Below are 18,750 nucleotides of genomic sequence, written 5' to 3' on the forward strand. Positions count from 1 at the left end.
CTCAATTCTGGTTTAAGATTTTAAGATTTGGACAGGAGTCAAGTTTGCAAGGCTTGTGCTTCTTGTTACAAAAGAAGTACTGTCTACTTAATATCCATTTTGTCTGTAGGTTATCCACAATAAACTCTCTCATGTCACTAAATTATGAAATTGATAGTTCTCTGAATACTTCTATTACTCTGGAAATAGGGGAGCTGCCCAAGCCATCTAGATGCCTGTCCTACTTGTGCATTAATCCAGCATTCCAACAAGAACGTGATTCAACATAAAGAAATACTCACCTTTTGCAAACATCGTACAAAACATCTTCCGTGACTGCACTTGGGAAAAAAAAAAAGGATCTGCTTTCTTGGGGATGCACATAACTTCTTTCACCCAGTTAGAATGGGTTGTTTGACTTCTGAAGGCACAAAAAAACCCCAAAAAACAAACAAACAAAAACTGTCATGTATGTTCTGCTTGCACTTCATTTTAAATGCTTCTCTGAGTTTACCACTTATGTTTAATAGCAGGTTCTTGTCGCCAAGATTACTAAGTGGTTTGCAGACTGTTTATGTAGGGATTACTGTGTTTATTTCTAAGTTGATTTTCAGAATTTGCCAATTGTGTTCCACAGTAATGCATAACTGTTTTTGCTAAAATTAAGCTGCATTATGAGGATCTAGTTCATAAATCCAGACTTGCTCACGTTGTTTACATGAAGTCATGTATAGGTAGGAGCTTAGACTTGAGCCTGGAGCAGAGAAGTCTGTGCATGTTTTGTCCCAAGAAGTGAATTATTAAATTGTGGGTTTTTTGTTTATTTCCCCCTGCTCTTCACACTTTCCTTTCTCCCCTGCTATGATGGGTCTGGACAAGGTGTACCTGTGTAAGACCAGATGCACCCTGCTTTCTGACAGACACTTTGGACCTGTTTCCTCCCTTAGTGCTCTGTGGATTCTGTCTGACTGGCAGCCACACAACTGGCTGGGAAATGCTATCTCCAGGAAACTCAGTTTTTCTCACCGTTGACTGTAGACAGTTTTTGTAATTGTCTATCTGCAAGATAAGAAATCCACATTTCATTCTTAGCTTAAAGATGGATCATAAGTAACAATGCACCATTGCAACCAACCCTGGAAATTTGGAATCAAGTTGAAAAGTAGGAGAGACTTCAGATCTTTTTGTGTCTGTGACCTTACTGGCTTTGCTTCTGGCTGCTCTCTCATATGGTGTGACTTGTGTCTTATTTTTTATACAGAGCTAAACTAAGACTAGAAGAACAAGAAAAATAAGAATTTACCTTGTTGGTCCTCAATAAGCTCATATAGCCATGACTTGTCACTTTATACTGAATTGTTGTGGCGAGGAAGATCACCAGTCAGACCTTTAGTGGCAAATTAATTTGATATAAAAGTATTTTAGAGCTTAAAAATATCAGCATATTTTTATACATATATTTAAATACACTGTTAGTGTTCTTTTTCTTCCCCTTAGCCACCACACCAGCTGGTTTTTTCTGCTCAGGGGTGGTTGCTTTGCCAGGCTGTCCCTGTACAGCCCTTGTTTTCTGTCCTGCCAGTCAGCTCTGTCTCCTCACTGGTCACATCTGTGGGAGCCTGTTTTGTTCCTACAAAAAAACCTCCCCTCATCTGAGAGGGGGAAAGTTTGCCCTGCTTAGCAGAGGCTGCTCTGCCCCTGCTTTCGTTTGGACTTGTCCTCTAAATCCAAGAGACATCAAAGGTTTCCCCCATGTGATGGAGGCTCCCTGGCCTGCTCTGAAATGAAACAATGGCTCCCCTATATTCTGGGATCTGTGCTCCAAAAGCGTTCGTCTGCCTGGCTAATGGGGCTGGGCAGTTTCTGCCATAAAGGACTGGTTGTCTTTTGCATAATGGGCTGGGATGGATATTCTGGGAGGGCACACCCTGATGTACAGGGTAAGGCAAGAGAGTGCTCATTGCAGCTGTGAATGTTTTGTTTATGAGATTAAAATCACACACAATATTTGTAGAAAAAAAAGAAACAGGGATGAGCTGTATGGTGACAGCACTGGTTACAGGCAGTGTTTTCTATAGCACCCAAGGGTGATGCACAAGTGTGAGTGTACAGCATTTGCTGAGCCAGTTTTAGCTAAACAGGTAGCAAAAGCTTGAAGAACAGATTTCTTTCAAAAGTGGGTTGACCACCTGAATCAAATCAGTGGTTCCAGGTGATCTTGAAATTCATAATTTTTAAAACAGAATAAACAAGAAAGCTGCAGCTTCACTGCTCTCTGAACTTGGAATATATAGAGGGAGCTTGTTTGCAGACATTCTGCTGGCACTGTTCTCTGCTACATTTTTAGAAATCATGCAAGTCCTATTTTTATAAAGGAAACCTACTTTTGAAAACCTAATTTTGTATCTCTGGAGCCTGATAGATTGTGCTGATGGAAAGTTCTGTTGTAAGCATACCCATCTCGGTATCACATATTGTTGTTGTCTGACTTCCACCACTTGAGCACAAGCATGATCTTCAGAAATGTGGGGATCACTTGAATGAGAAATGCAAAACTGTTCTGATGACAAAGATGTCTTTCACGGTTGGGTTTTTTTTTTAATTACTTTTGGAAGTTTTGTCAGGACACCTGGAATTTTGCAGATAAGGGGCTTGTGGGGTATTTTGTGTGCAAAGATCAATTGTACAGAGCAAATTAATATTATTTTTGCATGTTTTCCAGCTTAAAATTAAAATAATTTGTCTGAAACTGAATAAAGTTAAATCTGAGGTGAGAAAGTAAGAGAATAAAATTGGGAAGGATAGTATATCTTTTGTTGTTTGAGAAAGGACTTTAATAATGTGTGTGTCTCATGCATATTCAGTCAAAAAGGGATGCTTACAGCTGAGACTCATGCCTAGATACAGGCAGATTTGCATCGAGGTCTGGTGTTAGATCCTCTTTTGTGCTAAGCTTTTGTTGCCTTTTTTTGTTGCATCTGTACCTGAGGATTTCTATTAAACTGCAAAGTCATTGTTTCCTCTGTAGTCTGGCTTCCTTCCCACAAGCAGAGATGCGCTGACTGGCGAGTGCTCATGGAGCCATGGCCGTGTCAGCTGGGGCAAAATAGCTCACATCATCACGTACACTCAGGGCCAGAACATTCCTGCTTGGCCGACTCTGCCTCTGACAACCTTTGTTCTTTTTGTGTGTGTAGGGTAGTGTCACAGGTAAATAAGGAAAAATTTCTTTTTAATAATAACTGTATGAATTGGAATTAAATATTGTCCTAATTCTGTTTCAGTCACCCTGAAAAGACAATCCCTCCTGTCAGGATAGTGACAACACACTCAGCTAATGAAATACAAGATGCAAGGGTTGCGTCATGAAAACGTTCCTCAACACCTAAATAACCACAGGGCAAGCCAGAGATACATAGCTGCTTTTAGGATCTCCTCAACTTTCTGCTGGTGTCCTTTAGGCTGTTATATCCTGGAAAAATATTTGTTTCCTATCATTCAATGTCTTTATGTTCAGATCACTTTCTGATGACTACTTGTTTGCTGAATCCAGACCTACCTATGAAGGTAGACCTGGATTCATATTACTTCCACAGGTTGGAGATAAATTATTTCTCTTGCCTCTTTATAGCTTGCATGGGGGGCACTATCTGAAGTTATTTTGAGTTGTTGTCATAATGAACGAGAGAAATGTGCGTGAACTTTGGGGTGTTCTGCCTGAGCACACGAGGGAATGTAAATGGCCTGGGTGAAAATGTTTTCTGCAGCAGAGCAATTCTATAATACCTTCAACTGCTCTGATTGCTGCTTTTTGGATACAGTGATGGCAGCTAGTCTGGAAAATTAAGTTGGAAAGGCAAAAATCAATGACGGCCATTCCCATGTTAAAAACAGTTTCTCAGATATTTCTGAGGTATTTGGTAATGCTTCCCTGTTTCTTGTGTAGGCTTTAAATCATATCTGTGTTAGCTGCCACAGACTTGCTGCAGAGCAGCTCTGGTTTTTTGTTTGCTTATCACTGCTAGTCAGAAAGGAAGAATAATAATTTATTGATGTGGTAGAGAAGTGGTTGATTGTTGCTGTAGGGAACTGGTCCATTCTTACCTCTCAGTGTAAATGCTGTGAATGTCTCTCTGGTCCTGCCTTGGTCCAGTAAGCAATATTGTGCTACATGGCAAGTCACCAGTGCTTACTTGCCTTCATGGTCTAGAGGACACCAGAAGCAGAAGCATTATGGGCCTCTCCCATCTTAACATATTGTCATCAATGGCTGATGTCCAAAGGGTCATTTCAAGCTATCAGTTTTAGGCTTCTTCATCTAATCTTGCTTCTTAAAATATTTTGTGACTGCAAAGAGATAGAGGAAGCAAATTGTCCCCAAACAGACCAGATAATGTCATGGTAGAGAGTTAGGATTTGGGATGATGTGCTGCTGGAGTGTAAAACAGATATTCTTCTCTACCCACACTGCTTATTAACCACTTTACAGAGCACTGGCTTGAAGTTTGCCAGCTCAGCATTGTTCTCACTTCCGTGAGCCCATGTACAGTGTGCTTGGCTCAGGAGCAGGATGTGGAATACAGGCCCCTTCAGTTTAGCCACCCAAAAATTAGGCATCCAGTTTCAGGGAGCTGGGTGTGCTCCCCTGGCAGCTGGTGGTCAGGACTGACCTCCTCTAAAGAACCTACAGCAGCCAAAATGAGGTGAGTCCCATCCTGATCCTGCCTTTCTCCAAAGGGTTTGTCTCCTCCATTACTGCCCCTGGGCCCTGCTTGTTGCTTTGGAGGAAGGAAGTGGCTGAAGCCATGTTTATGGACTAAGTGCAGGCAAAAGCCACTCTGAGCTGGGCAGAGAGCACATCTAGGGGATTGGTTGTTTAATTTTGTGAAAGTGGTCCTAGGACAAAATTTTTGGCCTTTAGAAAAAAACAATTTCTGATCTGAGCTTTTATCATCTGCTAGTGTGAACTTCTGTAATCCTAAAAAGTGGCTCCATAACAGCTTCAGCTTCATGAAATTGTTTCTCTTTTACTATCCTTTCTCCATCTTTCTGCCCTTTTGCTCTGGCATAAATGCTTGTCTTTGAACCAACTTGCTATAGCCCCAGAGCTCATCTGGCTGAAAACCAGCCTGCCCCAGGAAGGTGGAAGGAGGGCTGTGTGGCAGCTTTGGGAATGTGGGGCTTGAGAATGGAATCCTTGTCCTCCTGAATTCACACGTGAAAAAAGCCCTGAGGGGGAACTGTTGGGATCTGTGAGGGTTTAGTTTCCAGTACAACTGCTTCTGTTGCAAGAAGCATAAGTTTGCATCCTGCCTGCCTGGACAAAGGAATCCTTCACGTGATGTTAACAGGTGTCACCAACAACCTGCACAGTGGCCATCAGCCACCTTGGTCTGGTGTCTTGTGTTGCTCAGTCTCTGACATCAAAGTGAGGGCAGAACAAAATGGCCACTGTGTTTTCTTGAGGCAGAGAAGCCAAAAGTCTCCACGGGTGATGTTCACTCCCCTTCTGACTAACAACTAGGTTGTGTTTTTAGGCATGTTTTTCTTCCACTACTTGATGATGATTCTAGCACAGTGTTGGAGTGGTGCCCCCTGGTCAATGCTGAGGGGCAAGGAGGGATGGAGATGTGAGGCCTCACATGCCCTGGTCACTCACTGGCCTTGGGCATGCCAACCTGCAGTCTTCCTTAAATTCAAGCTGTTTGCTGAATTCTGGTGTAGCTTTTTGTAGTCTGGTCTAGCCAAGAGGCGTTTTGTCTCAAGGAGGAGGGAAAAATGCATCTGCAAAGTCTGCAGGAACTGTTATGGAAGCCTCGACTTCAGATCTGCCTATACCTGTCACAGGGTAAACAAAGCGCCCTGGGAGGACTCGGGGTTAGCTGAACACCTTGGTCACACACTATGCAAACTATCCCCCAGGTGTGCTTGCAGAACAGACTCTCCATCAGCGTCCTGTCATGCACAAAATGTTTATCCAATTTGTCAAGATAATCTTTCTTCAAATAAGCTCAGGTCCTAGGCCCCCGAATAGCCCAATTTCAAGCAGTATAAAGTAACTATTTTTTTTTTTTACCCCTTTGCTTGCACTCCCCCCCTCCTTTTAATCACTGTGTCAACTTTTCCTTGGCTTTAAGCAAACTGAAAGTAATTATATCATTCTCAAGTGAGTTATTTTTTGACTGAGTTAGATGATATGTAAGTTACTTCAAAATGCTCCCAAGTTGGGGTATCCCTTTCCAAACACATGTTCTCAGACACCTCATGAAGTTGAGCTCATCAATGACCCAACAATATGTTTATACTGGCACATGTAATTGATAACTAATTCAGGCTATTTGTAAAGAAGTATAATTTGACTTTCCCTCCCCTCTTCCCTTAATGGTAGCTTCGCCCATGGTTCTAGATTTCCCTTAGGAGTTTAAAAGAACCTGTAGGTTGTCATTTTCTGCTTGAAGATGTCAATACATTTTAAGTCTATTCTGAAGTATGGATTAATAATAGATCAGGTGTTGCTGCCTAAGACAATTCACTCTTTCTTTTGACAGACAACAGTTTCTTAGTTTTGGTGCATACCAAATATTACTTGTGTGATTGTTCCGAACTGTCAGGCAGAAAGTAAATTTGTGTAGTTTTTTTCCCCCAGCTCCCGCAAAAAACTTGGTGTATGTCCAAAAATAGAAACCTAAATAATCTTTATTTTCCCCCTCCCTCGCAATATGTTTCATTCACTGATTTCCTTCCCCCCCTTTCAGCCCAGGTAATACACCAGAACCCATTATTTCCTTTTTTGCTTAAATTAAGATGGAAGTGAACTTTATCTATTTCCTTACAGATCTTTGCAGGAAGGATCCTTAATGTACTTGCTGTAAATTTTTTAATTTAATGGGTAAAATACTGATCTGGAACCAATGGCAATGTTCTGCGGGCCAGATGTGGTCGGTGAGTTCATGGGAAACTCTAAGGAGCTGAGTAGGAGCCGTGGATGTTCTTGCCTTGCCTCCCACCCCAGGTCAGGGCATGCACAACAGCTCGTTTCGAGCTTTGCATTAGAAAGGCTGCGTTTAAAACATGACTTTTAAAGGGTGTTAAGCGGCACCAATCATTGTGATAATGATACTTATTGTTTTGGGAATAAATGCTCTGTTTAAGCAGACTGGTGATATCCTACTTATTGTTTGTAAAGGGGAAATGGTAATATTTGCCTTTAAGGCAGATTGTGAATTGGAAGAGGGAAAAAACCAATTTCGTTCTTCATAACAGTCATATCCCTTTGTTCCCTTTTCATGGATTCCTGTTGCATTTAATTGGTCAAACTTTGACAAGCAGTAGTCCCCGTACATACCTCTGACAGAGCCAAAGGGATACGATGGGTAAACAGATTTTGAATTTTGATACAGTGCTCTCTTTCTCTCCCATCAGTCAGTCCTAGATGTTCATAAAAATAAATATTTGAACTACAATATGGAAGAAAATAGGGTTAAAAAATGTCTAGAGCTGCTATAAATATAAATATTGTTATACTTACAGAAGTAAGGGTTGTGATAGCAAATAAATACAACTTTATTAATAAAGATTGCCATAATGCAACTGAGGACCTTGAAGTGCTTAACAATTCATTAAAGCCTCACAACCCCTACCCTTCTGCATTATCAATAAATGTTATGATTATATACCTATTCTAATGTAGGTAAATGGAGACCCTGTGCACCTGACAGAATCTTTTTTTTCCCTCAAGGTCACATAATGACTTGGTGATAGAATGCAGCGATCTTTACATTACCACCTGAGACTGCTCCTTAGAAAATTCATTTTTGGCAAAGAGAGAGAGGAAAAAAGGGTATTCATGCTGGTGTCAATACAGCTCTTCTGTCTGAGGAAGCATTGTCTTTGGTTCCTGTAGAGTACATATTGGATGTGCTGCTCAGGGCTTTTTTTGAATGGTAAATTCATCTTTTCTTGCACTGCCAGTCAACTAATTGCTGTCTCTGCCACCTCACAACTGTTCTAAGTTTCTTCTGCATAATTTTATCTCTGCTCAAGCTCTCTTATGCTTTTGTTTGTGTACGTTGGTTTGCACATTATACAGCACTTGTCAGACTCACTTGCAGGGAAATAAATGGAGAATTGTGCTGCATAATATTTTGAGTGAGAAGAAGTCGGTCTTCATCTGGGTGATTTGATAGTCCCAGGAATCACTTTGCTTGTTGCCAAAGAGTGAAATCCAGCCTATAAAAGGGTATGGGCAGGCACAGGCTCGACAGCCTGAACGAAACTGAAAGAGCAGCATGTCAGGACTAAATTTGGATTTTGCAGAGGTAAATTGCATATTGCCTGAGTCTTCAAAGGCAGCAGGAGCCTATTGCTTTTGGGTAGAGCAGAGGCATCCTCCTTCCCAGGTACCTCTAAAGGTCTCTATAAAAGGCTTCCTTTCTGGGTGGCAGCATGGCAAGGTTCATGTTACTCTCTGACAGACTCCTTTGTTGGCCTCATGCAAAGAATCTGTTCCACTGCCCTGTGAAAATAATGATCAAGTCTTCCCAGAAATCATTAGCCAAGAACTATTTCTGGCAAAAGAGAAGTGTTGCCTGAGTCTATCCTAAGGCAAAAGAAATTGTCAAATACACATGGCCAACCCCAAATATTTGTGACTTATGATCCAGATCTTTCAAAACAATGGAAAGAAGATCAAAAATATTACTTTGTTCACATCAGTGAGAATTGAAAATATGTGCTTTACAAATAAAACAGATTATTAAATAATGCCAATATGCTGGAAACTGATGTGCTTATGAAAATTTGGTGGATTTTTATCAAGTTATCACAAATACTATAGTAAAATTCTAAGCTTAGGCAGCAGTCATGTTGCTTAGTGCCTCCCTAAAAACTCCCCAACTTTCAGGCTAACCAAGTCTTTTACATTTGTGGCATTTTTCAAAAGCAAGAATCTACTCCTGTGTGTTCTTCTGCAACAAACCAAATGGTGCTTTTTTTCTCATGTGTAAAAAAAAAAAAAAAAAAAAAGGTTTTCGTCCTGCAATATTTCCAGCTTATTTTTATTAGAAATGTATCCTTTCAGTTTTCTGTAGTTTTAGAATAATAAGGACACTTTCATTTCCTGAATTTTCCTTTCTAGCCTGGATAGAATGTACTGCTATTGACCTGTTCCAATTAAGGCTTCGCAGTACTAACATCAGCATTTTATAGTCATGGCAAAAACAAAGCTCAATTCTGCCATGTGCAAACAAGCCATGAAGTTGCCAATTGTGCTGAAAAAAAATCTGTGACCTGTTGGCTCAATCAGGGTTTAAACAGTTACAAATTAGTCTTGCTCTAATGGTATATGGTCAAGTTGCTAGCAGTGCTCATTGGACAACTCTGGACAAAACAGTACAGACATGGAGCTTTGACTCTGACCCATATTTTGTGTGCAATTAAACTAAAGAAGCTATGGTTTCTATGAAGCCTTATGACAGGAGAGTATTCAGACTTTCCACTTGCATATTCATTTTCTAGAGCAGTTGGGCTTCTGTCATTTAAGTCTGAACTCTGCTAAAATGAGAGGTAGTCATATGCTGCTAGAATATAAGAAAATGCCCAAACTCTTCAATCTTGCTTTCTCCTTCTTCAGTTAGAAGTGATTTTCTTACTAGTATCTAGTCATGTTTGAGGAAAATCAATATTTCATATTTTTTTTCCCCTTTTGCTGAATGTGCATCACACGAAGAACGCAATCAGACAGCAGTGGTTCTCTGGGAAAAGATCAACCTCATTTTGCAGTCTCAAGAAATTCAAGTAATTCCAACAGCATGCAAATGTTGGTGCTTAACCAGGAATTGTTTCTGAACCTTTATGTTCATTGCCGCTTCTTGATTGAGCATTCATGTTGTTGTATGGTAGAAGAAAAGGTTGCCATAATTCCTTACCACACCGGCAAGCTGTGATCTGGTGTGTAGAGGGAATCATCTCCCTCATTTTGTCAGTGTTACTCCTTTGAACTCCTGGCTAAAAAAACTATAATAAAGATCTGTCTCTAAAGGAAGGTCATCAGCCAAGTACTGAGACTTCAGGAAGTCTTAAGCAAACCTATGGAGTCTTTTTGCCATTCAATTGCTCCATCCTGAGCTAGGCTCTTCCTTACTGGTGTATTCTGTAATGAAAATGCCAGAGCTGTTCTAATTCCTGCTGCTCTAATGTGCGTCTCCCTGGCCCTTGCACTGAATGCTGATTAGTCCCTCAGTGGTGGTGCCTTATGCTGTGAGGAGTCCTGGAGAAACAATGGTCACAAAGTCTGAAGGAAAACGTGGCTCAGTCTGATCCTAGAGGCAATTAGATGCTGGATGGGAAATACTATGTTGTTGAAGAAGAAAATGTAGCAGCTCAGTTTGGCCACATGCTTCAAACCCAGATGTTTGATAGCTTTGATATGGACGTTCCCCCCTTGTAAAATAGCATTTTCTGATACTTCTGGTTTATTTACCTGGCAGTTGCTACTGGGAGCCTATTACAAGGACCATAGGGCACAAGGGTAGTGCTCTTTTGCTGAACTCTGCAACAGAGGATGCATTAAAAATGGCTGGTGTAGAACAGAGGGAGAACTGCATGGGAGCATAAGTGAAAGTGTTCCTAGAAGTCTTTCTCATTAATTGTCTCAAGGGCTCGAGCTACTTGAAAGATGTGTCCCAAGGGCAAACTTATTCTCTAAGAAGACAACAGACATCAGATCTTGGCAGGTTAATGTGCAAACTCTTTCGTATCTGCATTAACTCTCTAGGTGCTAAGATTGTTTTCCTCTTAATTGTTAATGCCATCTTTGGAAGAAGCTGTCATAGGAATTGAAGTTACTCAGGGAGTTTGGTTGTGAAGTTCAGGTGTACAAGGTGAAATCTTAGAACTGATTGCATAAAGGTAAAACATAATCCTTCTGGGTGAGAGAATTTTGGCTGTTATGTTCTCCAGCCAGTGCAAACACACAAACTATAAAAAGCAACTTTTTGATCATGCATTGTTTTTGTAAATTGCCAATTGGCTTAATGGTTTTCCAGGAACTCTTTGGTTTTTTATTCTTTTCATCATTTGTTGGACAGGATCTGTGCCTCCAAAGGTGGTGAGAGGCTAGATTTTAAGTCAAAATATTCAGATTTTATTTCCACCCCTGCCCTGTGTTGTTAAAGATTTGAGGAGTTACCCAGCTTTACTGAGCTTTCAAAGCTCAGTATTCTCTCTCATGTGATAAGTTTCTTAGAGGTCTGAGGTGGGTTTTTTTTTAAGGGGGAAGTATTTTTTTTTCAGCATCTATTGTGTCACTCACAATTATCATAGATATCAATAGGGGCCCATAATCATTATAGGTGGTTATTACCTCTTGAGGAATGGTCCTCAAATGACCTAAGAAAAGCAATTTGGAATAATAACTGTTTCCGTTTCACTGACAGAAACTTTAGTCTTGCAGAAGCAGAAACAAATATCTGATTTGGCATCAGTAGGTACAGTTCTGCCCATAGAGGAAGCCGTAATGTGGCCTCAACAAGAAAAGAAACCATGCAGTTTTAAGCAGATTAGATAATTGAGATTAGCCCTCTGTGATCTTGCTGTGTTTTCATTTATTTCAAAACAGTCTAACACAGAGCATGTTGAGCAATCAGTTGAAAATCACGTGCAAACACTGCCTAAGTACCGATAAGGATCGTGGAGGTAAACAATGAATTCCTACTAATGGCTAAGTCACCAAGGTAAGATCAAGTCTAAATACACACCCTTAGTTAAATATAATTTCATTAACTCAGGTTACATGGCTTTAGTAAAGGGTTTTCTCCTCTCCCTGCTCTCCACTTTCTGATGCTTGTCAAATGAATTGCATACAACCAATCCATCATTTTCAACTTTGTTTGTCTGTACCAGAGGTGTGTTTTGAGCTGAGCAATAATCCAGTATAGTTCTGTAAATCTCACAGCAAATCAACCCTAGATGCATGTGGCAATGCTGGTTAGGGAAGCACTATTTCAGTGCCTTTTGTGTATGACATTTCTATATCTGAATTCTATTAAAAACTAGTTTATTCTAATTTTTACAAATGGTATGCTGTATTATAAATACCCAGATATCCCATTATTTCCCATTTAGAAGGCATGCAGGTTTTGCCATCATGTTCTGATTGCAGGGGTTAAAGAGTTTCTAATCCCCAGTTAATATTATTCAGTGCGTGCTGTGTTCTTCATGCCATTCCCTCACCCTTTTCACCACCTCCCTTTCCAGAATTCTACAGAGATGTGTTGGGATTTTTGTTTATGTGGCCTTGATGTTTGGTTGGCTTCCCACCCCCCACCACTCACAATACTTGACAAGCAAGTTCAGGTATTTCAAGTATTAACCGTTTATCCCTAATTTAACATTTTTGTGGAAAATCCTAACTTGAGGTATTCAACTCAGAATTTGGCTCTCTGTGTAAGACTTGCTCTTCATTTTTGTGGTATCCCGTGTCCTTTACTTTTTTTCTTCCCGTGCAGTCATTTGTTTGGATCACTTGTCTTTCTTTGGTTTTCTGGCCAACCTTTGTTCTTAAATATTTAGATTCCCTTTTGCAAAATAGTCTTCATTTAAGCTTCTAATCAGTACTGCAGCAGGTGAAAAGAGGCAAACAATGTGAGGACTCTTTTCCATAGAGAATTTTTGCTTATGTGTGAAATGTTTTTATTTTAATATTCCTCTCATCCTCCCTATGAAGTTCCACAGGACCAATTTTCTCTTTTTAGCACAACAGATGACTTTTCACCCTGATCAGCACTGCCAACTGGTCCAGCCCCAAGGAGACAGTTAACACATAGCAGATGACAACAAATAATAGTAATAATTGAAGCATCCATGGCAGTGGATTTAGAATTTATTGGCTCATTTATCAGCCTGCATAAAACAGGTTTTCTTGCAGCCATAGTAGTAGCCTGACAAGGGCCAGTAATAGATTCTTCAGAGGGAATACAATAAAACCCATAGTGAGAACATATGCGCTCCCCTGACTCAAAAGAGAATGGGAAAAAAGAGCTGTTAATAATGATGATGCACGATTTGTTTTATATCCTGAAATTATGGAAGTTCTATATGCCAGTGGTATCTTGTGATGATGAGTACTGTAAGTGCTTGTTCTTTGTCCAAAGGCTGGACCTCTTTGTCTTAAGCAAACACAGAAAACAAAAAGTGAATTGCTGCCTCAAAGAGCTTACAGCCTTGGAGGAGAAGAGCAGATGGATAGGAAAAAGTGGAAGAATGTTATGGGATTTTACTGACCAACACAAAAAGTAATGGTGAGGCAATGTAAGTTGTCAGAGCATCACCTGTGATTTTTGGTGAGGTGGTTGGGAAAGGACATGAAGGTGATAACAGGTCTGCAGTTGCTTGCAAGGAAGCCCCACTGAATGCAGAGGTGGTGTGGTTAAAATCACGAAGGTGTGTATTTTTTTGTTTGTTTGTTTGTCAGTGTAGTTTGTCAATGTTTTTCAGACTGGTATATTGGAATTATGATGAAGCAGAAGATGGGGTAAGGTGTGAAACACCTTGCCAAGCAAGATAAGCTTATGTTTGATGTAATAGTTTGATGGTGGTATGGTCAAGAGTTTAGGAAAGGACAAAACTGTGAAGGGAGAGAATTTAATCCATTTGCTTTGGATATGGTGTGGCTATTTTTAAAAATAACTATCCTTCACAGGTATCCTAGCAGTAGAAAAGGATTCCATTTGGACCAGCAGCGAGATCTGGAGTTAAGATGTGGATTTTTAGGGCCATGAAGATATGATGAATTAGTGAATAAGGTCTTCTGTGTAAAAGGAAAGCAAGGCAGGATAAAACCTACCCATTTCCCAGCGTGTCACCATGAAAGCCAAGGAGGAGTGAGGACAGACTTTTCCACAGGATGCAGCCAGCTATGCATTTAAACATGTATTGTTTAGGTACACTGCCTTTTAACTTCACTGATCATCTCCCTGCTCTTGTATTGCAGAAGTTGTGTGAAGTACCCAGTTTAATCCTTTACAGTTCATTATGTCTTAGTTTTTATTTGCTTTTCTCTAATCTAAAGAGCAATCATCTCAAGATGGCAAAGTAAGAAAAGCAATCGTGGGCACTGTGATACATAAGCAGTGCATAGGAAGGGGCTGAAGGCATCCATTATTGCTAGTAGTCTGATTTGTTTCTTTAATCTCTTTCATCTCTTTGCACTCAGTGCCCTTTTCTTGCTTGGGAAGCTGATAGTTTACTTTCTAGATCCATGTTACAACAGCTACCTGCTGGATGTTTTCTGTTAAGAATTCTGGCATGAGATATTAAGATTTCTAGGTGTGTTGCTATTACTATCCAGAGAAAAATCTATACCCACAGCAATTCCTGTATTTCTGTGAAGTGTGATTGGAAAACACAGCGTAGTTTTTGCTTGTATTTCTGTTTGCAGCCTTTAGTCACTCACTGATTCTTACAGTTTCTGTTGACACTTTCTGTGATGTTTTGTACATTGTTTTTAACCTTCCTGGCTGGAATAGGGAAATGCCCCCTTGCTAACTATGTAATATGGCTGCTAAATATGTAAAAAGAAAAAAACAAAAAACACTGGGGATGGATCTCCTTAGGGATCTGGCACAGCATCTCCAGGGAGTGCAGTCTCTTACCAGCTCTGCTGAACAGCATTGATTAAATAAATGCATGAAATGTTAGCAGAGCTCTGTCTCACCGTGACAGAAAGGATGTAACAAAGTCCCCTGTCCTTTGTCTGGAGCTGTGTTGTTCCACCTGTAAGAGCAGAGCAATACAAATAAACCACTTGCCTCCTTTAAGGCATCTTGGTTTGCTTAGCTGCCTCTCTGATGAGTTAGCCCCTCTGGATTGTGATCCAAGTCTGCTATTCTAGGTCTTACTGCTTCTTTCCTTTCCCAGAACCAGAGGCAGGATTAGCAAAAAAATAATGGGTTTGATAACAAATTGTGGGAAGTTTCCTAGGAAAGCAACAGAGGGGATTAAAAAACTTTAAAATATATTTTATTAACTGTATTAAATTTATTTAATACATTTATTAAATGCAAACTTTAAAATATAAACGTAACTTTATTTTCAAATGAAATTAAAGTTTGTTCTGTTTGTATTGAAATAAGGAGAAAAATACCTTTTTAAAAATTCTGTCCAGGGGTCTAAATCTGATCACGAATCCCAGCTGTTGACTCCACAGCTCAGATTCAAGAGGAGGCAGCATGAAATAGGAAGACTTTGAGTGACAAAAATGTGTCTGGGGAGGGACAGAGCTGCACGTTGCCAAATGTTGGCTCTTTAATTCCGTGCAGGAAAATACCATCAGTGTGTACTAAAAGCAGCGTGAGGGTCATGTGATGTTACATGCCAAACTGCACTTCATGAAGTCATGGAGCAGGGCTGTTGTACCAACAAGCTCGTTGCAGTCCAAGCCAGGCAGGTGGCAGCTATGTCTGCTTCAGGGGCAAGGTGAGGCTCTGACCTGCTCACGAGGTTGGGCTGGTTTGGGATTTGCATCTGAGGTGAGAGGCAGTGGTGTGGTGCCTCATGAAGTTGGGCCCCCAAGTTTTCTTTAGAAAGTGTGGATGATCTTGCATGATGGATTTCAAAGAAGGCTCGTTTTAGTGGCATTTTTAGTATTTTTGGATGGAATTGGTGAAGGATCCATTTGCAATTAAATCCAACCCACTGGGACAACCAAAAGACCTGAGGTTCTCTTTCAGTGGTTAATCTCATCTCTGATGTCAGATTATCTGATCCTCTTTATAAATTCCACCTGCCCAACAGCACTCAGTTATTGTACAGCTGTACAATACAGCTGTATTGCTCAGCTCAACACCTGAGGGCATTGGGGAAGGGGGACAAGTTAAATAATCAGAAATTTTGGAGCTAATTTTGGGTCTGTCCAGGATGAGATGGAAAATGAGTTGGAAAATCATGGTATTTTAGAGCAGCTCAAAGCTTGGCAATTAAGTAATGGTAGCCAAGTCACTTATTGTACTTGCCACCACTGGCCAAGTCAGATTATTATTGTATCCATGAGCAACTCTGCAGATATGTTTGGGTCTTGTGAACCTGAGGCTGTGGGAGCAGGAAAGGAAAGTTAAACACCAAAGAGCAGCCAGGTGCTGTCGTTAGCAGATGTTTCCCCAATAATTAGATCACCCTGCAGTGGGGACAGTGGAGCCAGATGGTGCAGGAGAGAGTTCACATTGTTAAAAAACTGAGAGGCAATGCACTTTTACAATAAATTTCACTTTCCATGTCTCATAACTACAAGGTTTTTTTTTCCTCTTTTTCTGTGTTATCTTTTGGCAATGCTGACAGTTTTCTTTTATTCTTTTGGAAGTATTTTCAACATTGCATAGCTGTTTATTTAATATGTCTCTAGTGGCTCAGCAGATAATAGCAAGACCGAATATTTACCTTCTTTCTGAAGCACTATTCCATTCAGCACTTCTAGCACTCTGGCGGTTTGAAGTGAGCAGTGTAGCATTTTAATTTTTCTTCACTTTGGACATTCAGTCACTCTAGAACAAGACTGTTGCTCATATTCTTTCTCCCATTTTTTTTTCTTTCCGAACAAATTATAAATATCTTTATTACTCCTTTCTACTGACAGACTTTCAGATTTTTGTTTGACAGGTTGCGGTGATGCAATGGAAAGTTCCCCTCGCCCTCCCCAGAAGGCTGCAGAGTGTCACAGAAGTACCTCTGGGTTTTGTTATGACACTCCTAGTCCTGCCACCGGCAGTACCAATTAGTTGAAAAGAGGACAGCAAAGTCTATTAACATGAAGAGAAAGGAACCCCAAATACTACTTCCCTGCTGTGAGAAAACTAAGCTGTGTTTATTCCACCACTCATAGAAGTGTTTGTTTAGGGGTGGATTCCCAAAACTTCTTGGCACCGCTTCCACCAGAGTCATAAATCTAATAAACTTCTAGTGACTGCTGAGCACTGAAATGCTGCCTGTCCCCAGCAGGCACCTATAGAGGCAGTGGGGAAGGCTGTTCACTGCTTATTTAGTGCTTGTGCAAACTAAGTCTCTCTGAAGAGTTTAAGAAATATTTTCCTTACTTTTCAGATGTAAAATTTACACCCAGCTGAAGCTACAGTGCTTGTTAAATGTCAGACTTTTTCACAGCATACTACTTCAGACTTTAAGTATGATCATAAGAATCTCTTCTGGCCCAAACAAGATAGTTTTATTCTGTATCTAAGCATCCCTTCATTTGAACCAGATCAGGAACTCACCGTATCTTGGAGAAGAGGTAGTAAGGGAAACATTCTTCTGATGGCAAGGGTTATTTTTGTACTTAACTTGGATAGTGCACATTACATCAGCCAGAGCATTTCTGTAAAGGTCTGCCAAGTCCTAAATTTTCAATAATCCCACTTCCTTCTCTTAAAATTGAAAAGGTAGTGACTCCCCTGGGAATGCATGTCGTTTCAGCATTCCCGTTGACTGTGTATTCTGAAATGCTGCAGTCTGTTTGCTTAGTAATCCCCTTGTCTGTGTAAGTTGTTAGGGGTAACCAAAGGCAGCTGATTACTTAATTGTATAAGGCAGGAAATGGGGTTCTTTCATTAGTTCCCATAATGTTCTTGAGAGCAACCAGTATTCTGCCTGACTGAGTTTTCGATCCTTTAATTCAAAAGATATACTTTCCCTTGGCATACTCAGTGACCCTTTATCCTGATAGGCTATTTACTGAATAAATTGAATATTTTAGTTTAAAAAAAATGAAGCCTAAACATTCTAAATAAAATAAAATGTTATCTTTTATTCTAAGGCAAAATATGTTTTAACCAGAGTAGAAATACAAAATGTAAGATCTTCATCTCACTTCGCATTTTTGTAAGATCATTGTGGTGTGTTGGGGTGTTTTGTTTTTTGTTTGTTTTTGTGTGTGTTGCTTGGACTTATGGGGCCCAAATAGCAAAAGAAATATTACTATCAACTTGTCACAGCTTTAAAGATCTGCTTTTATTCAATGTCTCATGCTAATGACTTGTTCTCTTTTGCTGAAATTACAATAGAGAACTCAGAACCAAACTCTGCTGTTTCTGTGTCCACTGGCAAACAGTTTTCAGAGGGTAGACAGTTCCCAAGTCTGTGCTTTGCCATGTGTTTGGGGTATGTACAAAATTCTGGACAGCTCTGGCAGGGGCTGTGGCTCAGGTGTGTTCCTCTGTCCTACACCAAACACGCTCAGTGAGTGGGAGCGTGGAGCTGGCACAGGGTATCTCTGACTGTGAGCAGCCAGGGAAGAGACTTACAACAGCAACCTGATCTTTAGGAATATCTACTTATCTCATTAAGAAAAAAACAGCAAGACTTCTTAGTTTGTAGGTGTGGGGTTTTTTTTTTTTCCTTCGCTCTAACTTGAGTTTCCCACAGTCACACACATGCATTAGTGATTTCTGTAACCTTTAAGTAAAAATGTGGTAAACGTGGAAAGGAAGCTCTTATTGCTTTGGATGAGAAGGAAGGCACAGTTATTTTCATCATTAGCTTTCCAAAGAATTTCAACAATATTTTTCCTGTACCTTTTTGCAAATTCATTCTTTTCAGTACATTTGTATGTCCTGTGTTAGATGTTGGTGGAGAACAGAGCAGCAGTTGTCCTCTGCTGCCATTCCTCAGGTGTAAAGGGTGTTCCTGTATGTCTTACTGGCTCAAATGGAGAAGCAATGGGGAAATCTGAGAGCTGTCCACATGGCTGTGGATAATTTCAATCTAGGTGGCCTGTGGTTCATACTG

General features: G+C 40.3%; 1 long non-coding RNA gene across 3 annotated transcripts in view; it reads left to right on the forward strand.

Moving 5' to 3' along the window:
- Positions 1–18,750, forward strand: part of LOC137479803 (uncharacterized) — a 263,839-nt gene that overhangs the window by 10,816 nt on the left and 234,273 nt on the right. For all 3 annotated transcript variants that reach the window (XR_011002533.1, XR_011002532.1, XR_011002531.1), the window contains exon 2: positions 11,607–11,711. This is a non-coding gene — a long non-coding RNA (uncharacterized lncRNA). The remainder of the gene's footprint in view (positions 1–11,606; positions 11,712–18,750) is intronic.

Source organism: Anomalospiza imberbis, chromosome 10 (genome assembly GCF_031753505.1).
Source record: "Anomalospiza imberbis isolate Cuckoo-Finch-1a 21T00152 chromosome 10, ASM3175350v1, whole genome shotgun sequence".
NCBI classification, from domain to species: domain Eukaryota; kingdom Metazoa; phylum Chordata; class Aves; order Passeriformes; family Viduidae; genus Anomalospiza; species Anomalospiza imberbis.